The sequence below is a fragment of the Phyllobates terribilis genome, unplaced genomic scaffold (assembly GCF_046119375.1).
Source record: "Phyllobates terribilis strain yellow unplaced genomic scaffold, ASM4611937v1 Scaffold_5__5_contigs__length_657084704, whole genome shotgun sequence".
NCBI lineage: Eukaryota > Metazoa > Chordata > Amphibia > Anura > Dendrobatidae > Phyllobates > Phyllobates terribilis.
In genome coordinates this window covers 20,803,355-20,824,721 of record NW_027362765.1, presented here as the reverse complement: position 1 = coordinate 20,824,721, position 21,367 = coordinate 20,803,355, and the positions used below count along the sequence as shown (strand labels likewise).

The 21,367-nt window shown below is 43.8% G+C and overlaps 2 pseudogenes; one reads left to right on the top strand and one right to left on the bottom strand.

Annotated features, from left to right (window-relative positions):
- The window catches only part of LOC141271381 (uncharacterized), a 526,239-nt pseudogene that overhangs the window by 144,376 nt on the left and 360,496 nt on the right, over window positions 1–21,367 (top strand).
- LOC141271382 (uncharacterized) overlaps window positions 1–21,367 on the bottom strand; it is a 135,262-nt pseudogene that overhangs the window by 4,087 nt on the left and 109,808 nt on the right.

Here is a 21,367-nt window from a genome sequence, read left to right as displayed (position 1 = left end):
TATCAATTTTACCACACGCGGAATGGCATAATAAAGAATCCAAAAAAACAATTCCTGAATTGTTGGTTTTTGTTTATTCAGCCTCCCAAATATCGGAATAGAAAGCGATCAGAAAATGTCACGTGCCCGAAAATGGACAAATTATAGCTCTCAAAATATGGCGATGCAAAAACTAGTCTTTGCAAAAAAAAGCGTCTTTTAGTGTGTGACAGCTGCCAAACATAAAAACCTGATATGAATCTGGTATCGCTGTAATCGCACCGACCCGAAGAATAAAGTCATTTAATCACTTATACCTCACGAGGAAAGGCATAAAAAATAAACTCTAGGATTAGGTTTGTGTTGGGATTTTTTCAAAAGTAAAGAAAACAAAAAAAATGATGACGATATGGCGATTAGTGTTGAGCGCAAGTGGTCGCTACTTGAGTTTGCATCGGGTGCTCGAGTGACATGCTGGAGTCTCCGCCCCACATGCATCGCGGGCAAAAAAAACGTTGCTGGGATTGCCTGCCATGCACAAGCGATCCCTGCATGTTTTTTTTGGATGTCTAACAACCGTGAAACATGCGGGGCGGGGACTAGAGTATGTCACGCAAGCACCCGCATTACATGGTGCATACCCGAGTACCCGATGCAAACCCAAGTAGCGAGCACTTGTGCTCAAGACTAATGACAAATTATTCAATATGATGACCTAATGTTATCAAATTCTGTTGTACCTCTGGGTTCAAAATGTACACTAAACCCCTTGATAAAATCCTTGAAGGGTCTAGTTTCTAAAATGGAGTCAATTGTGGGGAGTTTCTACTATTTAGGCTCCCGAAATGCGACATGGCGTCCGATCTTGATTCCGGCCAATTTTGCGTTCAAAAAGTCACACAGTGCTCCTTCCCTTCTGAACCCTGACGTGCGCCCAAACAGTGTATTTTCCCCACATATGGGATATTGGCGAACTCAGAAGAAGCTGCACAACAGTTTTTAGGTTCCATTTTCTCCTCTTACCCTTGTGAAAATAACAAATTTGGGGCTAAAAGATCAGTTTTGTGGAAAAAGTTAGATTTTTTTATTTTCACGGCTCCATGTTATAAACTTTTGTGTAGCACGTGGGGGTTCAGGGTGCTCACCACACGTCTAGATAAGTTCCCAGAGGGGTCTACTTTCCAAAATGGTGTCACTTGTGGGGGGGTTCTACTGTTTAGGCATATCAGGGGCTCTCCAAACGCAACATGGCGTCCACTAATTATTTGAGCAAATTTTACATTTAAAAAGTCAAATGGTGCTGCTTCCCTTCCAAACCCTGCCGTGCGCCCAAGCAGTGGTTTTCCACCATATATGGGGTATCAGCGTACTCAGGGGAAATTGCACAACAAATTTTGGGGTCCATTTTTCCTGTTACCCCTGCAAAAATAAAAAAAAATTGGGTCTAAAGTAACATTTTTGTGGAAAAAAAATAAATCTTCACTTTTTTCTTCCCCATTTCCAAAATTCCTGTGAAGCACCTGAAGGGATAATAAACTTATTGAATGTGGTTTCATTTTGAGACCTTCTTCAAGAAGATCGGACCAAAATGGACTTTGGCACCAGCTTTTAATCATGGCGAGGCAGGAGCAGAAGCTGGAACTGTCCCCTGCAGTGCTGCTGCGAGAAAGAAGTGGTGGGAAAGGGACATCTCGTCTAACTACCACCGCTCCACAGAATCTGTCACCAAGCCCTGACCTGAAATCAGACGCGGACGGTGGTGTGGACCCCCCCTCCATACCTGACAATCAAACCATATCCTACCTGGCTTCCCCTTGGCACGGCTGGGTCGAGCAGCTGGAACGGTGAGATCCATCTTTGCAAGGCGCTATATATGTGAAGTTGTTGGAGCGGCAGGCGGGCCACACTGCTCCGGCATATATGAACAACCCTCCAGCTCACTTAATACACTTATTAAGCCCAACTAACATCACAGAAGGGGGATTTAGTTAAGATTCCTCAGCCACCTTGAAATACAGGCCCGGCATTGTAAGTGGCATCAAGGACCTGGGGAGAAGAGGAAGTGGACTGTGACAGCTATTCTATAACCCTCAGAGCATCAGCAGCTCGTCCCTCCTCCCCTCCCTTCACTCCTTCCAAGGTACTGAATAATATATTAAAGAGAATATCCCTGAGACACTAAGTGACTCGTCGGCACAACACAATAGGAGGCTCTGATCTAAGGAGAAGGGAGAGATCCCCACAGACACCACTTTAAATTTAATAGATTCAGTGTGATCTCTCCCCCCTAGTCTCCACAGTACCCTACATACTGCCAGACTCCTCAACCTGCAGCATACAGGTTTATAAAAATTTGATCAGGAGGAAAAGGAGCAAAGGTACAGGCATAGGATCTCGATGTTGCAGTGGGCTACTGCCACCTACTGTCCTTTTTGAAAATTGCACTTGTTGGACGAGCTCCTGACCCTGGGTCATACAATTGAGCGCAAAAGTCTTAAAAATAAGACATTCTGCATAATTATCACAGTTTGATATTGTAAACCAGTGTGTGACGACAGTGACATCCAATGTTCAACACTGGAAGACCAATAAACCACTAATTAATTACAGAGTCGGCGACATCTGATGAGCAGATCTGAAATCGTAATGAACATCTAAATAAAGCAACACGTTCAGGTAGTGTAAAAAAGCTGCACGTTATTAGAAACTTCAAAATGGTGAAAACAAATAAAGAATGTGCAAAAAGCCGACAAAAGACCCCTTCCGGAGGTCAACAACCTCCGTCACAAGGAGACATTGGCAGATACTTGAAGACACAACAGGACACTACGCATACCCCTAAGATAAGCCCACCGAAACGGAACATCTCGTCAGAGCAACTGCCGGACTCAGATACTAGCGGAGAGGAGTCAGAGGGAGATTCGGCAAGGGAAGACTACACTCCGATAACTAAGGACTTTATGAAACAGTTAATGGCGGACACAATGAAACCACTAATGGAGGAAATCTCGGGACTACGGTCCGATCTACAACAAATAGGCCAAAGGGTGGAAGCCCTAGAATCCACTAATGGGAAGCTTATTGAGGCGGCCAGCTGCTTACGAACGCAAGTTATACAGCAACAACATTTACTGAACATGGCCCTCCTCGCAACTGAAGATCAGGAAAACAGAAGTAGGAGGAAAAATATCCGCCTACAAGGAATTCCTGAGTCATTTGCTAATGAGACACTGGAGAAGGTCACCAAAGAAATCTTCGCGAATCTCTTGGGAGAGGAGAGCGCTAAAGCCAAGGCCGAAGCAGAATGAGCCCCCTAGGGACGTAGTATGCGGATTACTCAGCTATGTGGATACCTCCGCCGTCCTCTAAAGAGCCAGAGAGCTGAAAGACATCACCTACGAAGAAGCACCGCTTCAACTATTTCAAGACCATGCCTATTCTACCCTTGCTAAGAGGAGAACCCTTAGACCGCTTCTACTGGCTCTCAAAGACAAAGGATATAACTACAAATGGCTCTTCCCTTTTGGCTTGGCGGTCACTGCAAAGGACCAACACATCATTATTCGCTCCCCAGATGACCTGAGCAAGATAAATTTCCGGTGACTACCTCTTGAAGCTCATCAAGAGAATGCCAAGAGTGTGCAAAGCAGTCATCAAAGCAAAAGGTGGCTACTTTCAAGAACCTAGAATATAAGACATATTTTCAGTTGTTTCACACTTTTTTGTTAAGTATATAATTCCACTTGTGTTAATTCATAGTTTTGATGCCTTCAGTGTGAATGTACAATTTTCATAGTCATGAAAATACAGAAAAATCTTTAAATGAGAAGGTGTGTCCAAACTTTTGGTCTGTACTGTATTCCACACAGACATAATGCAAGGAATATGAAGTTACTAGAGTAAAAACTGTCTGCTTTGAGCCTAAGTCACAAAGACATTACCTGAACCTCCTCGCCTATGTGGGGACACAACCCCCCCCCCCTGCTGTAGGCGATGTCTCAATTGTACAAAGTTATAGTTATACTTGGTTTAACATGTTTGTATTGCTATCCCCTCCCTGACCCTAACAGTGTGAAGGCAAGCGCAACGGGACGAACCGACCATGACAGATAGCCTGAACCCCTCCACGATCACAGTGGCATCCTTCAATGTCAAGGGATTAAACTCCCCAGCGAAGAGACACCAGATCCTCAATATTCTTAAGAAACACAAGACTAAGGTAGCTTTCTTACAGGAAACCCATTTTAAACTGGATAGAACCCCCAAGCTAACATACGCATCCTTCCCCACTTGGTACCACAGTTGTAGCACTTCGGCATCAAAGGGATTAAGTATAGCCTTCAAAAAAGGCCTCCCTTTCTCCTTCCAAGACAGTTTGAGTGATACCGAAGGTAGATATATCTTAGTGAAAGGTCATATAGCAAACACGACAGTAACTTTTGCCAATGTATGCGCACCAAATACACGCCAGGTCCAGTGGTTACTCACAATGCTAGACACTTTGACTTTATTTAAACACGGCCTGCTAGTGCTAGGGGGAGACTTTAATATGACATTGAACCCTTTACTAGACTCGACCAGCGTCCAATCCCCTATTTCTCAAAAACTGAGGAAACGCTTATTAGATAAACTCCACTCACTATCATTAACAGACGCCTGGCGTTCCTTACACCCCACAACAAAGGATTTCTCATACTTCTCCCCACCACATGACTTGTACCATTGGATAGATCTCTTTTTACTACAAGCCAGAGCTCTCCCATTGCTTACATCTGCCAGCATAGATTTAATCACAAACTCCGACCACGCCCAGTGTTCATAGACATACTCATCACCTCGTTACCAAAATCTGCCATGACCTATTAGATCATTCACAAAATGTAGATAAATTACGTGATATTATATCGCAATATTTTACGGAAAACACTACGCCCGGAATGCTTGAGCCACTGATATGGGAAACACATAAGGCAGTTCTTAGAGGCGAAATCATTGCTTTGAGCTCTTACATTAAAAAACAGAAAGAAAAAAAAGATATCCTCGATACTCCATCAAATTTATGCGATGGAGAGATTAAGCAAACGTGTCGGGGCCTCGGGGTCCCTCTTGGAACTCACGACTCTACGAAACAGCCTTAAAAATTTACTACATGCACAATCGGCTAAACAGTTCATGCGATGCAGGCAACGCATCTATATGCATGGAAATGAGGCCGGGAAACTTACCTCTTCCTTACTTAAAAAAACAAAAAGAAAAATCTTTTATAAAACAAATTACTACAGAGGCTGGTGGAGAGGTCGTGGGGACGGAGGGGATAGCTGAAGCATTCCGTCAATACTACGAATCTCTTTACAATCTTCCCACGCCAGAGAGCATAAAGAACCCAATAGAAGGCACTACCTTAATCCAAGGTTTTCTCAATCAGCTCTCCCTTCCAACATTGTCCCCATCTGAGGCTAATATGCTTCTTTCTAAGATCTCCCCAGCAAAAATTACAGAGGCCATACAAACTTCACCCACAGAGAAAACACCAGGCCCAGATGGTTTTTCCATTGAATACTATAAAAAATTTTTAGACCTCCTCCTTCCACAGATGACAAAACTATTCAACGCATTCCTGGCAAGAGAGACACCACCATATCAAGCTCTAGAGGCCCATATAGCTATCATCCCGAAGGAGGGAAAGGACAGCAACCTTTGTAGCAACTATAGACCCATTTCGTTACTCAATGTAGATATGAAGCTCTGGGCCAAAATTCTGGCAACCAGAATTGGGAAGGTTCTGGGGGGGCTAATTCACCCGGACCAAGTGGGTTTTGTGAGAGGCAGAGAGGGCAAACAGAACTCAACACAAATTCTACAAGCTATCTCATTCGCGAGACGCTCCAATACCGGTCTTGCCCTTCTGTCTACCGACGCCGAAAAGGCATTTGACAGAATTAGTTGGCAGTATATGGTACGCGTATTGGAGAAATTCGCTTTTCCTCCTACCTTTATAGACGCCATTATGTCCTTATATACTCGCCCCACTGCAAAGGTCGGGGTGAATGGGGTCCTCTCAGCTCCTTTCACGATCTGTAACGGAACTAGGCAGGGCTGCCCCCTTTCCCCTACACTCTTCATTCTAGTGATGGAAACACTAATTCAAAAAATAAGGCAAGATGAGTCAATTGCGGGCCTAAAAATCGGACAGGTGGAATTGAAAACGGCAGCTTTTGACGATGATCTCCTACTCCTGGTGTCGAACCCAACAATAGCATTTCCCAAACTGCTGAAGGTTTTTTCAGAATTTGGTGTTATATCTAACTTCAAAATTAACATGAGTAAATCTGAAGCACTAAATATTACGATAACCAAGGCAGAAGCAGACGAACTGAAAAAGAACACCCCCTTTAATTGTCCCCTAACAAATTGAAGTACTTAGGTATAAACCTAACTCCCGAACCGGACTCCTTATATACTGCTAACTACTTAACTCTGCTTAATAAAATTAGAGACACCCTAAAGAAATATTATATTCCTGTGTTATCGTGGATTGGTAGAGTTAACGTTGTTAAAACATATATTTTCCCGAAGATTTTTTATACCATGAACATGATGCCCATAAAACTCCCCGATTCCTTCTTTTCATCCTTACATCAACTTGTGTCCCAGTTCATATGGAAATACAAAACAGCCAGATTATCCCTTAAAACCATAATGAAACTGAGAGAAAGGGGGGGACGGGGACTCCCAGATTTCCGCCTCTATTACTTGGCAATCCACCTCAGCCACTGGGTTAACCTAGTAAAAGCTAAACAAGATAACAATATCTCTAATATAGAACTTATCATGCTGGGAACAGATGTTAATTGCTACCTGTGGACATCAATACATCCCTCTCCAGGTAAGCTAGACGAAATAACCGACGCAACCCTTTCATTGAGACGTACCCACATACCAAACCAACTGCCTTACTGCCACTTTCTAGAAAATATCCCGCTAAAAGTATTACCGTGGCTTGCAGACCTCCAATATAAGGATATATACAGGGTGGTCCAAAAGTAGGTGGACATAAAGTGTAATAAGGTTATGAAGGGGGAGATTTATCAAACACTGAATTGCAGTCGCCTATCTGGATCATCCTCCAATAAAGCATGAATTAGACGTAGACTATAAGCTTTCCACCCAATAGATTTCAGGATTCGCATGATAAAAGGTCGTGAAATTCCCAATTCCAAAGAGGCTCTTCTGGTGGACTTTTTTGGACTCTGAACAAATGTTTCAGCAACAAGTTGTTTATTATCTTCTGTACAGACTGTTTTGGGTCGACCAGTTTTTGGAGCATTAAGGATTGAGCCAGTGGCATTGAATTTGTCACGAAAGTGGTAAAGGGTTTGTCTCTTTGGGGCTTGAGTACCAATTTTTTCAACCCAATTTGCTCTAACGGTTTCAGAATTTTGAGATTTCCAATACTCTGTTAAAATCCATTTTCTTTGATCTGTATTTAAATTATTTGCCATTATGTGTTATCTGAATTATCTGAAACGAAAACAAATATGGGTGAGATCTATCTGTGAAAACTAGATCTGTGAAACTGGCTCAGTTGCCCTTAGCAACCAATCAGATTCCACCTTTCATTTTCCAAAGAGTCAGTGAAGAATGAAAAGTGGAATCTGATTGGTTGCTAAGGGCAACTGAGCCAGTTTCACTTTACACCATGTTTGATAAATCTCCCCCTTCATAACCTTATTACACTTTCTGTCCACCTACTTTTGGATCACCCTGTATAATGTATGGGTATTATTACCCAACTTACCAATTTCACATTATATAGACGGCCTACCTGCATACCGGGAAAGCTGGTTGACGGTAAGAAACAATCATTCAACTTCCTTATGGAAGAACATATAAACTACACTATGTCACAATTTAAAACCGCACTCAGACTCAAGACAGATTGGCTTTGGCTCGAACTATTTGTTAGACTCACGGGCACCATAACTAAACTCACTTCCAAAATGTATGCCAACCTAACCAACCCAATTGAACAGCACACCCCAGTATATATCCTTTCATGGGAAAAGGAGTTAAGACTAAATTTTCCTCTCAAGACATACGTCGCATTCTAGCAAACTCTCATGCATTTTCAAGGTGCACACTACTACAGGAAAATACTTTTAAAATAGTGACCCGCTGGTATTATACCCCTGAACGCCTATATCACTTACAATTGGCAGAGTCATCTTTATGCTGGAGATGCTCTAACTCCAAAGGCACATTAACCCACATATTATGGTCCTGCCCTAAGATACAGCCTTTTTGGCTGGACATAAAAAACTCACTTCACTCGCTAGGCATAAAAGAATGGGACCTTACTGCCCCAGAAATACTGCTATCCCTGCCTACCCATAAATATAAACCTAAGAAACACGCACTTGTTCCACTATTACTCCCTTGTGCAAAAAATCTAATCACGACTCGCTGGAAACAGGTTTCACCACCAACCTTACACGATTGGGTACACAAAGTACAAGATCTCTATCGTTTAGAAGAAATCTCAAGTTGGGAAATCGGATCCCATGACAAATTTGTAGATACCTGGTCCCCATGGTACGCAAACTTCCAATTGCTTGCGTGCCATCAGACATCTCCTGCGGCCCCGATCTCAACCACTACTTGAGCCAATTACCCCAGACCTAAATCAATATGCCACAACGACTGAAACCACTAGTGGTTGGAAGGACACTGACGTTAACCATCACAGCCGATAAGCTCACACCTCCCCTTGACAAACTTAATTTGATGTTTTTACTGAACTTGATATGACATCTAATTCTATCATGCACGACTTGCTCGCCTGAGACTCTGGATCCCAAAGTTTTTCCTCATTCCACCCTCCCCCTCTTCCTTCCTTGTTAAAAAAAAGTTTTTTTCCTAAATGAAATTAAATGTTTATTATACATTTTGACTCACTAAGTAATAATTGGAACAACATTTACCGTATTTGCTATTGCTTTATTATTATATGTATACAAATTCCTTAAATAAAGATTTGAAAAAAAAAAAAAAAAAGGGATTTGGTCCCAAAAAAAATGGTTTTGTAAATTTTGTTGGAAAAATGAGAAATTGCTGGTCAACTTTTAACCCGCATAGCGCCCTAATAAAAAAAAAAATTTAGTTCCAAAATTGTTTTGATGTAAAGTAGACATGTGGGAAATGTTATTTATTAACTATTTTGTGTGACATATCTCTCTGATTTAAGGGCATAAAAATTCAAATTTTAAAAATTGTTAAAAATTTTCACCAAATTTCCGATTTTTTCACAAATAAACCCAAGTGATATTGAAGAAATTTTACCACTACCATGAAGTACAATATGTCACGAAAAAACAAACTCAGAATCAGCAGGATCTGTTGAAGCGTTCCAGAGTAATTACCTCATAAAGTGGCCCAGTCATTAACGTGCAAACCACCCACGGGGGTAAAAGGGTTAATAGAGTACATGGCCGCGCTGGTGGGGATGCTGCACGATGCACACGGTCTCCCAATCTAACAGATCAGCCACTCTGTCTGACAGATAATCATTTAGACAAGTGGCATCATTTTGTGAGTGTTGCTACTTGGTTCTGACCAGGCTTGTTATCGGACCTTGTTTCTGGGTTCTCCTCCAATCTCTCAATACACTTGCTGCTGATCTCCAGACTGACTTCTATTTTGCTTGCCATCTTGGAATTTGAATCATAAAGGGTAAATACCAGGGGTCTCTTGGACTCATTGACTGGTTTAACCCTGACCAAGCTCACTGTATTTTGCATCACTTTGCTGGTAAGCATAATAATCCTTATAGGAAATATAATCCTAACAAGATAACTGTCCGATACTGTTAGAATGGACCTTCTGCAAGCTACGGTGGATCAAGTTCATGGAATGTCTCAGCTGGAGCTTGAATTGGCCAAACAAATTCAAACTTATGCTGATACTGTTACTGAACTCAAGATACATTTACCTGATTATCTGGAGATTATAAGAAATTCTTGCTTTTCCGTGAAAGTTGTAAATTTTCGGCCCTCAATCCTCTGACTCTGAACAACCGGTTTGCTGCGATTCAATGTAAGTTAATGGCCACGAATTCGCTGCGGAATTGCGTTAAAAATGGTCCTGCTGCGGATTTTACCGCAATGGTAATAAGGAGCAGAAATTTCCGCATCATGTGCACAGCACATGTGGATTACCATTGCTATACGTGGCAGGCCTATTAACATGCAGTTTTAATGCGTTTCCATGGTGGAAAAACCGCAATGGAAACGCATAAAATCTGCATCGTGTCCACATAGCCTTAGATTATGTGTTTTTAATTACAAAAGGATCCTCAGACATGGGCATTCTTTCTGCCACCTGGGTCTGGAGAGTTGTTATGCGTGGAAACCTTTGATGACCAAAACTGTGCAGAGTGGGCTATAAATTCTGTGCTCTTTTTGTTCAGACCGTGGGCTATAAATTCTCAGTGGAATAATCTTGGCATTTGATGTCAATTTCTTAGCGGTGGCATTCAGGAAATCTACCTAGGTCAACAGATATTTCATCGATTTTTCCAAGCTTTTGTTGCTATATTTGTTCAATTTAACTGAAAGCTACTAGCATGTTTAAATGGCCTCTGACTATCACAGTCAGAGAGATAGAGAGAAATTATACACAAAATACACTCCTCACAGATAGACAGTGTTTCACTGTTATGCCAGTGACTCACATGGTTGGTAAGCGCCATCCTTTTGACTGCATGCACCCCTCTGCTCCTCCCAGTGTCAGACCATCTCGCTGAGCCGACTTGTGCAAACAATTTCAGCACTGCTACTGTCACGCAAGCCCAGACACTAAGGAAAAGGGGGAGTGGAGACCTCCTAGTCTGGTCTAGTGTCACCCTGTCTAAACTATCGACCCTATATTGGCTCTTAACCAATCGGCGCACACGTTCCTCGCCCAGTCTTTCCCTGGCGTTAGACTCAGGCTAGGGAAGGGAGGAGATGAGCACTAGTCGATCTTCACTGAACTGTAAAGACAAAAAGGAAGGACAAACAGGGGAAATTGCTTAACTTTTAGACGACTCCAGACAAATGCGCACACGCCCTCAAACACCAGAGAGGAGGAAGTACTGCTCTTGCTGAAGTCTTCACTAGGAGTGAAGACTTCGCCGGCACCTCCCTTTTGTACACAGCAGGTATTTATACACCGGGACCAGGGTGTTAATTAGCCAGAGGAAGTAGCCCCTGGGTCCTAGAGACAGCCTCTAAGAAGATGTCTGTAATGCCAAACGTAAAGATCTCCTGCAACCAAATGCAGGGTGACTGTCTGCCATTTCAGACACACCCGTGACAGCTACATCCTGATGTTGCTGGAGAGTCTCCACCCAGCTATAGTGAGGCACGGCCAGGCTCTGCAGGAATTTAAAACCCATCTGTCCTGCAGAGTTTTGCTTCCCTGGCCAATCCCCTCCCTCCACACCTTGCCTGAGCTTAGGTTCTAGTTGCAGTTAGTCTATAGTTCCCTGTCTAGTACTTTATTGTTTTGTCTATCCTGTTACTGACCTGGTTTGTTTACTTGTTCTTTTTGATCTCTCTTCTCCTGACACTAGTTTTGTACTGTGAACCTGTGCTGCCCACCCAGATCTCTGACTTTTTGACCACGTCTCTATATTCGCCCTCTGTGTTCTGTTTTCTGCCTTTGTACTGGTCAGCTGCTGCAGGTCTGGGCACTGCCCTGGTGACTACCCTAACAACACAAGGCAATCCTCACTGTTAGAGATTTATCACAAATGTCACAGGCCAGGAAGGACACGCAGAACCACCCGCTTTCATCTTTGGAGCGAACAGGTCTCTGCTGCCCCCTATTATCCGGACAATTACACAATTGGCAGAGGACTAAAGGAGGAGGCCGCAGGCTATTCACACTAACAGGATGGTTATAGGAAAACTAACAGTGAGCATATCATATATACACCTCCGAATTCTAACACATGGAATATCTGTATATACCCTGTACGATCACCGCTAACTCCACGATAAGTCCAGACTACTCGCTGCCACCACCAGTCATTTTTACAGGCTGATAGGTAGCATATGGCTTTGAGGCGCGGTTACAGAACAAAAGGAAGAGAACAATTAAATTTTATACATAAACCAAAAGGAGGCAGTGTTTATGAAAAATATACAAAAGATTTTACAAGGGGGACACAACAATACAGCATATACAGTTACAGAAAATAAAACGGGATTAACGAAAGAACTTACTACACTGCTCTCAGAGACGAGTCAACTTAGCCAAAGGAGAGCGCTTCGTTTGGGGCCGTTCAGTAGACGGGATTCCTGTATATACAATGTGTATCTCTCTTTACGAACACAGATCATAATTCGGCTTGATCTTTTATTGGCCTCCCGAGTTCCACCCACACCCCCCCCCCCCCCCATGATGACCTCACGTGGGTAGGGTTGAGGGTTGTCCTCAGACCTTCAGGGTTTAATGAAATCCCAACTTGTGTAAGAATTTTACTCCTGATGGTCACAGAAGTTCGAGATTGTCGCTATATTTTCCATCGGATTTTACCTTTCCATACATAGTAAACATGGCATAGCTGTTGTAAGTTATCTGTCCATTGTATATTTGAGCTCATAGGAAGGGGTTACAGTCTTCTTTTCCTGTTAGCCCTGGTGCTGTAAAATGTATGTCTCATTAATATCGGATTTATACAAATTCCAACATTCCAAGTTTTCTTTTGTAGACTGTCAGGAACTCCTACAGGGACGACGTTGGGGAGATCAAGCAATATCTCACCGTGTCGTCACGCTGTCAGTATTTCGTCCGGAGTCGCGAGCATACGATCCAGACTGCTCACTCCTTGGGCATCGGCGAGCACGTAGAAAGCATATGGAGTCACACCTCCGAATTCCAGCTCCAGGAATATGTGTGCATGCCCCGTACGGTTGCTGCCGGCTGCACGATAGTCCGATTATTAATATTATTCTCTGCCACCACCGTTCAGATTTGAAATATAATCCCCTTCGGGGAAGGGAACAATTACAGGACAAAAGAAACAGAACTATTCAATTTTATATTTAATCCAAAAGGGAGGCCGTGTTTAGGAAAAATATATACAAGGATGTTACAAAGGAGACATTAAAATACATAGGCAGTTACATAAAATAAACAGGATAAAAGAAAACAACTTATGATCTGCAACATGTACTAAGGAAAGATAGGGGAAAGCTGTCCCTACAGTAAGACTAAGCTGAATCCCTATGATGTAGCGGGCTGCCTGTTCCTAGCGAACAGACCCGCCTTAGTCCTCGGCTAGTCTGAACGAAGACCTATAGCATTAAGGGAGGGGTCCCTAAAAGAACTAAGGACTGGGACAAAATGGGACACCTCCTAAACAGAGAAGTTGTAGCAGAACACAAAAAGACAAACTGACAAAAAGGTACTAGAGGTCCCAGAAGGACCAAGCGGACTGACAGAGAAAGGCACAGAAGCACCTGGCTAGAGAAACAGTCAAACACTGAAGACCAGCACAGCCAAAAGAACGGAGCTGGAATATAAAGGCAGATGGTCACGTGACCGCAAAACACAAGATCGAAAAAACAAACAGGAGGGTTCGAACAGTACCCCCTCTTTTATGAGGATCCTCCGGATCCTCCAGGCCCAGGCCTATCCAGAAACCTCTTGTGGAAAGCTTTAACAAGCCTAGGAGCAGAGACATCATCCGTCCTTACCCAGGAGTTGTCTTCGGGACCGAAACCCTTCCAGGAGACGAGATACTGTAATCTCCCTCTATGCCACATAGAATTCAAGATACGAGAAATTTCATATTCGCAGTCTTCCACCACAGGAGGAACTGTGACAGTGGCGTCCCTATCAGATACATCAGCCTTTTTCAACAAGGAAACATGAAACACAGGATTAATCTTCCAGGAAGTAGGGACATCCAACCTAACAGCAGACGGGTTAACAACCTGAAGCACTTTAAATGGACCCACAAACTTACAGTAGGACCCAGTTTTTTAGAGGGAATCCTCAACCGCAGGTTCTTCGAGGACAACCAAACCATGTCACCCACAGTAAACAAAACCTCCTTACGTTTCCTGTCAAAATACTTCTTGGACTTCTTGTTAGCCTCTTGAAGGTTGCAACGTACATTAGTCCAAACTCTCTCCAAATCACCGGAAAAATTCTCCTCCTCCGGCACCGCCGACCCCATTTGGAGAAAGAACCAAAAGACGGATGTCTCCCAGTACAACAAAAAAAAGGAGAACACCCAGCAGAGGAGGATGTATGATTGTTAAGAGCAAATTCTACGAGAGGCAGAAACTCAGACCACACCTCTTGATTGTCCGCCACAAAACAACGCAAAAACTGTTCAACATCCTGGTTCTTTCTTTCAGTCTGTCCATTAGACACAGGATGATAACCAGACGAAAATGACAAATGGACTCCCAACCTGTCGCCAAAAGCGAGTCACAAACTGAGGTCCTCTATCAGAAACAATATCCGTGGGAACGACATGGAGCTTGACAATCTCCTTAACAAACGCCTTAGCGAGTGTCTTGGCGCAGGGCAACTTAATGAATGGAACCAAATGACATCTTACTAAAACGGTCCACGACCACCCAGATGACAGTAAAACCCTCGGACACCAGAAGATCAGTAATAAAATCCATTGTGAGATGCGTCCAAGGCACACTAAGAACCTCCAGAGGGCAAAGCAACCCCACAGCAGGAGTATGTGAAGCCTTTGACCTAGCACACACAGTATACTGACGCACCCACTTGATGCCCTCCCTCTGCCATCCCGGTCACCAAAAACTGCGACTGATAAGTCTCTTAGTCTCCGAAATTCCTGCATGACCTGCCAACCGAGACTCATGACACTCCACAAACAAATCTCTCCTAAAGGCTCTAGGCATGAACAACCTCCCATGGGGAATGTTAGATGGATCATCATCTTGAGCTTTCAGAATCCCATTCTCCAAAACGGAGTCCAATGCCGCCACCACAACTCCTTTCTGTAAAATGCTCTCCTCCTCCTCCTCGGCACCGACCGTAGGAGAGAAGCTGCGAGATAAAGCATTGGCTTTAGCATTCTTAGTACCAGGGATATAGGTAACAGAAAAATGAAACCGAGGAAAAAAAAAGTGCCCACCTAGCTTGACGGGCATTCAAGCGCTTGGCAGCATCCAGATAGATCAAATTCTTATGATCTGTGAAAACCTGAATAGGAAATCTAGCGCCTTCCAAAAAATGACGCCAATGTTCAAACGTAAGTTTAATAGCCAGCAACTCCCGATTTCCAACATCATAATTCAGTTTGGTTTCCGAAAATTTTTTCGAAAAGAAGGCACAAGGATGTACTCCACCCTTGTTCTCCTGAGACAAAACTGCTCCGACCCCCACCGATGAAGCATCGACCTCGACAAAAAAGGCTTGGTCTCATCAGGCTGCATAAGGATAGGGGCAGAACTGAACCTCTCTTTGAGATACTCAAACACTTCAATGGCCTCAGTAGTCCACTGGGCCGTATTCGTACCTTTCCTGGTGAGATCGGGTAGAGGTTTAACAAGTACAGAAAAATTCTTAATTAATTTCCTGTAATAATTGGCAAAACCCAAAAATCTCTGTATAGATTTCAAACCAATAGGCTTAGGCCATTCCTGCACACCCTGAACCTTCACAGGGTCCATCTCATAGCCCTCGCTAGAGACAAAGTAGCCCAAAAAACTAATTTTCTGCACAGCGAACTCATATTTCTCCAACTTAGCAAATAGTGAATTATCACTCAATAACTGCAAAACTTCACGTACACTCTGCCAATGGGACTCTAGATCTGGTGAATAAATCAAAATGTCATCCAAATACACAACCACATTCCTACCAATCAAAGGTCTCAGGATGTCATTAATAAGGTTCTGAAAAAATGCAGGTGCATTGGTAAGACCAAAAGGCATCACCAGATTCTCAAAATGACCTACCGGAGTGTTAACAGCAGTTTTCTATTCATCACCCTACTTCACTCGTAACAAATTGTATGCCCCCCAGAGATCAATTTTAGAGAACCACTTGGCCCCCACTAACTGGTTAAACAAGTCAGGAATTAACGGCAATGGGTAGGAATTGCGTACAGTAATCTTATTAATTTCACGAAAATCCAGACATGGACGTAAACCCCCGTCCTTTTTTTTAACAAAGAGAAATCCAACTGCTACAGGCGGCTTAGAAGGTCAAATGTGACCAGCAGCCAGGCTAGTCTGTATGTACTCCTCCAAGGCCTTTCTTTCAGGGATAGTCAGATTAAACAAGCAACTCTTGGGAAGAGTAGCTCCCGGAACAAACTCAATGGCGCAATCATAATCCCTATGAGGAGGTAAAACTTGCGACTCCTCCTCTGAAAAAACCCTCCAAAAATCTTGAATAAGTACAGGTAATTCCCCTTTTTCCACAGCCGCAATGCGACCATTACAACATTTATCATAGCACTTCGGACTCCAAGACTTAATCACATTAGTAGACCAGTCCAGTAAAGGATTGTGCAGTTTTAACCAAGGCAAACCTAAAACGACCGGAGAGGGTAAATTATCTAAAACAACCAAGTCCAAAATTTCTTGGTGAACTCCATTGATAGTGAGGGGAAATGCAGCAACCTTGTGAGTAATACATTTCAAGGGAGTGTTATCAATTGCAATCACAGAAATACAGTACAGACCAAAAGTTTGGACACACCTTCTCATTTAAAGATTTTTCTTTATTTTCATGACTTTGAAAATTGTACATTCACACTGAAGGCATCAAAACTATGAATTAACACGTGGAATTATATACTTAACAAAAAAGTGTGAAACAACTGAAAATATGTCTTATATTCTAGGTTCTTGAAAGTAGCCACCTTTAGCTTTGATGACTGCTTTGCACACTCTTGGCATTCTCTTGATGAGCTTCAAGAGGTAGTCACCGGAAATGGTTTTCACTTCACAGGTGTGCCCTGTCAGGTTTAAGAAGTGGGATTTCTTGCCTTATAAATGGGGTTGGGACTATCAGTTGTGTTGTGCAGAAGTCAGGTGGATACACAGCTGATAGTCCTACTGAATAGACTGTTAGAATTTGTATTATGGCAAGAAAAAAAGCAGCTAAGTAAAGAAAAACGAGTGGCCATCATTACTTTAAGAAATGAAGGTTAGTCAGTCCGAAAAATTGGGCAAATTTTGAAAGTGTCCCCAAGTGCAGTTGCAAAAACCATCAAGCGCTACAAAGAAACTGGCTCACATGATGACCGCCCTAGGAATGGAAGACCAAGAGTCACCTATGCTTCTGAGGATAAGTTTATCCGAGTCACCAGTCTCAGAAATCGCAGGTTAACAGCAGCTCAGATTAGAGACCAGGTCAATGCCACACAGAGTTCTAGCAGCAGACACATCTCTACAACAACTGTTAAGAGGAGACTTTGTGCAGCAGGCCTTCATGGTAAAATAGCTGCTAGGAAACCACTGCTAAGGACAGGCGACAAGCAGAAGAGACTTGTCTGGGCTAAAGAACACAAGGAATGGACATTAGACCAGTAGAAATCTGTGCTTTGGTCTGAGGAGTCCAAATTTGAGATCTTTGGTTCCAACCACTGTGTCTTTGTGCGACGCAGAAAAGGTTAACGGATGGACTCTACATGCCTGGTTCCTACCGTGAAGCATGGAGGAGGAGGTGTGATGGTGTGAGGGTGCTTTGCTGGTGACACTGTTGGGGATTTATTCAAAATTGAAGGCATACTGAACCAGCATGGCTATCACAGCATCTTGCAGCGGCATGCTATTTCATCCGGTTTGCGTTTAGTTGGACCATCATTTATTTTTCAACAGGACAATGACCCCAAAAACACCTCCAGGCTGTGTAAGGGCTATTTGACCAAGAAGGAGAGTGATGGGGTGCTACGCCAGATGACCTGGCCTCCACAGTCACCAGACCTGAACCCAATCGAGATGGTTTGGGGTGAGCTGGACCGCAGAGTGAAGGCAAAAGGGCCAACAAGTGCTAAGCATCTCTGGGAACTCCTTCAAGATTGTTGGAAGACCATTTCCGGTGACTACCTCTTGAAGCTCATCAAGAGAATGCCAAGAGTCATCAAAGCAGTCATCAAAGCAAAAGGTGGCTACTTTCAAGAACCTGGAATATAAGACATATTTTCAGTTGTTTCACACTTTTTTTGTTAAGTATATAATTCAGCATGTGGTAATTCATAGTTTTGATCCCCAACAGTGTCACCAGAAAGCACACCCACACCATCACACCTCCTCCTCCATGCTTCATGGTGGGAACCAGGCATGTAGAGTCCATCCGTTCACCTTTTGTGCATCGCACAAAGACACGGTGGTTGGAACCAAAGATCTCAAATTTGGACTCCTCAGACCAAAGCAAGGAACAGTATAGAAGCTGCAGGGGCCTCTGGCTTTTACAAAATGTTGGCGGACCCACCCCCCGCACCACCGGACACCTACCAGACCGCAAGCCATGGCACCGCGAGTCATCTTCCGACTCCTGCCTCTGCAGGAAGGCAGAAACTTCCGGCTGCAGCAATCCTGGGACCCTGCTCCACCAACGTCGTTAAGTTTGCATTATAAGACGCACCCCCATTTTCCCCCCCAAATTTAGGGGGGGAAAGGTGCACCTAATAATCCGAAAAATACGGTACATATCCACTGTGCAAAGGGGGAATTGGATGTTTCGCCTCCAGCAGTTCACCCCCGGGTATATTTCGTCCCCAGCATTTGGCCCCCAGGATGTTTTGCCCCCGCACATCTCGCCCCTGCACATATCGCCCCCAGTTCGAAACGTGCGGGGGCGAATCTTCCTGGGCGAAATGTACCTGGGGGCGAACTGCTGGGGGCGAAACTTCCTATAACCGTGCAAAGGGAAGACTGAAGGCAGCGCTGAGGAGGAGGAAGCTCTGAGCCTCCAGTTATCACCTGCTGCTCCATCAGATCGTCCTGCAGCAGCACAGTGCAAGTACAGAAGCTCTGCACAAACACAGCTTGATGTCCTTCTGGTGTGTGAGGGGAGGACAAGAGACTCAGGACTCACAACATCATTTCTCTGGGGAGGTGGAGGGGAGTGTGTCACACAAGGACTGGAGCCCTGGTGTAGATGTTCTGCTCCTTCCTTCATATTCATAATATTATCCCCCCTTCCTGTGTTCTGCAGACAGGACAGGGATCTGGTTTCTGTAAGTCTGGCATGGTGTGATCCCTGACCTGTTTCTGGAACTGATGGTGGTAGAGGAGGAGTTAGGGATGTACGGATCTGTGACACTGACCAGGTGACACTGCCCTGGTCACTATTTTTTTTTTACTGTTTAGTAGGTATGAGTAGCTTAGAGATTTTTTTTCTTGCTTACAAGAATAAAAATGGATGCTGCACTGATGGTGATACCTGGACCACAAATAGATGAAAATTGGATCCGGCACGCTGAAAAAAATGTTTTTCTTGTATGCAAAAAATTGAATTAGGCTTTAGGCTGACTTACCAGTAGGGTGCATTAAAATTCAAAGTACCTAGGGCAGCGTGAGCGATAAATACCGCCCTGGCCGTGATAGACCATCACTATAATAGCAAACTATGTTAATTTTTTCTGCTTTTGAAAGGAATACCTGAAGAATTACCAGGATAAGCTCTAGACTCAGCCTTTGGCTGATTTCGCCCAGCAGATACCTCTTGTCTGTACGTCTGACCTGAAGGCCCCTCTCCACTTCCCGCAGAGTCAATGCTCCAATACTTGTCAGCGACCCAAGTAGACAAAGAAGCAGTAGCGAAGACATTTTATGGGACACGATACACCAGATATTTTATCATCAGTAAAAGCAGATTCACACCTCAGCAGTCAGGATCAGTCATACCAGGACTGTGTCTTTTCTAGAGAAAATATCCTGAGAGCTGACCCAATGAACTTCTATGTCAAATAACTGGACCAGTAGCAGGCTTTGGCCCAGTTTGCCATTAGTCTACTTACTGCCCTGTCCAGCCTCAGAGACGGCAATAAATGCAGCAGATGGCAATGTCACACTGAAGCGGACAAGATTGTCCTCCGCAGGTGTGGAAAACCTTACAGTCGTTAGACTGAATCCAGCATACTGTAGATCTATTTTCACACACTTACAGCTTGTTCCGCTCAATTACTGAGGTGGAATCATAAAGTCGCAGGTCAAGGTGGGCACACGGACCCAAAGCGTTGGTACAGGCGGCTGGCGGGAACAGGGTTGACCATAGGACCAGAACAAAGGGAAACGGCTAGTCCAAAGTAGCACAAAGGGAGGCAGAAGAAACACCAGTATTTTTCAAGGATAAATGCACATTATGAACAATGACAGTTCATATGCTTAATGCAACCAATGCGTTAATCCAGGTGGCTAGTAGAGGGTTAATGTCAGGACTGAGAGGCTGCAATAATCACAGGAGAGTTGAAAAATAACTGCACAATCTGAACAGTCCAATAACTGTTTGTTGCTTTCTGCAACCGATGGGTTAGTCCAGAAACTGCGTAGCAGAGAATTAACCAACCGGACTGAGGGCCTACTGGAATCATACACAAATCCAAGATGACAGCACAATGTAAAACAATTGTTGGAGCATTCTGAACAACTGAACTCTGAAGTCTCAACACTAAGACAAGGATATGTCTCTAACTGGCCTAGGAACATGAGGTCACAGAGATGCATCAGGCAGTATGTAAAACTCGACAGGGAGCACAGCAAAGGGCAGCGGTCGTATGGCAAGGTAGCCAAACCTGGCCAGGACAGGTGACTAGTGTTGAGCGAGTATGTTCTGTTAACCCTTTCGCCGAGTATGCTCGGGCCGAGCTCCGAGTATTTACAGCTGCTCGGTGATAAGGTTAAATCGCTCCCGTGTGCATGATTTGCAACTGTTTGACAGTTTTACTACATGCAAGGAATGTCTATTTCTTACACATTCCTCACATGTAATAAAGCTGTCAAACAGTCGCAAATCATGCACACGGGAGCGATTCAAACATATCACCGAGCAGCTGTAAATACTCGGAGCTCGGCCCAAGCATACTCGGAACAGAACATACTCGCTCAACACTACAGGTGATCAACATAGCTATCTCCAATGATTAGATTTACTAGAGTGGACTGGAGAAACTGGCTCCTTATCAACAACGCAATGATGCCACTGCCACGGCCTGCCTGTTCATCATGAACCAATCTGTACCGAATACGCAACCAGTGCTAAAGACATCTCCTGCCTGTCTATTATGTTTCATACTGTACTACTGCTCCTGCTATTGCCCTTAAACAGCTAGAAATCTTTTGCTTGTGTATTATGCTCCATACTGTGCTGACCCCGAGATGGAACCCTGCACAGCGTA